We start from the raw sequence: 456 nt of genomic DNA on the forward strand, positions 1-456 counted from the left end.
TCAAAAGGTCAAGAAATTTTGATCCATGCTTATCCACCTTAAATAATAATTTTGCATTGTCTCCAGGATAAGAAGAATACATTAACCGCTTCCTTATCAGTTAAATACATTTAATAGGTTTAGTAATCTGAAGTTGCAGAGATTGATAAAGTTCAATGTTAAGTTCATTATCTGTCCCGAATTCTTTAGAAACGGCTTATAATATTCAAAGGCATTAGCGATTTGTTAGATTAACGACACAATAATAATAATCGATAGTTACTGGTGATAAATTTATTACCATCCAGGTATTTAAAAATCTCAAACTAATGACGAATTAAATGGAAAAGATCGGTTCAAAGAAAAATAAAAAATTGGTATTAACTAGTATTGAGATACAGAAACCTGACGAACTTTCAAATTTTATTTAGCAGAGCCGGGTCCATTAAAAAATATATATATATATATTTATTCACA

The sequence above is a fragment of the Agrilus planipennis genome, unplaced genomic scaffold (assembly GCF_000699045.2).
Source record: "Agrilus planipennis isolate EAB-ADULT unplaced genomic scaffold, Apla_2.0 scaffold7, whole genome shotgun sequence".
Lineage (NCBI taxonomy): Eukaryota > Metazoa > Arthropoda > Insecta > Coleoptera > Buprestidae > Agrilus > Agrilus planipennis.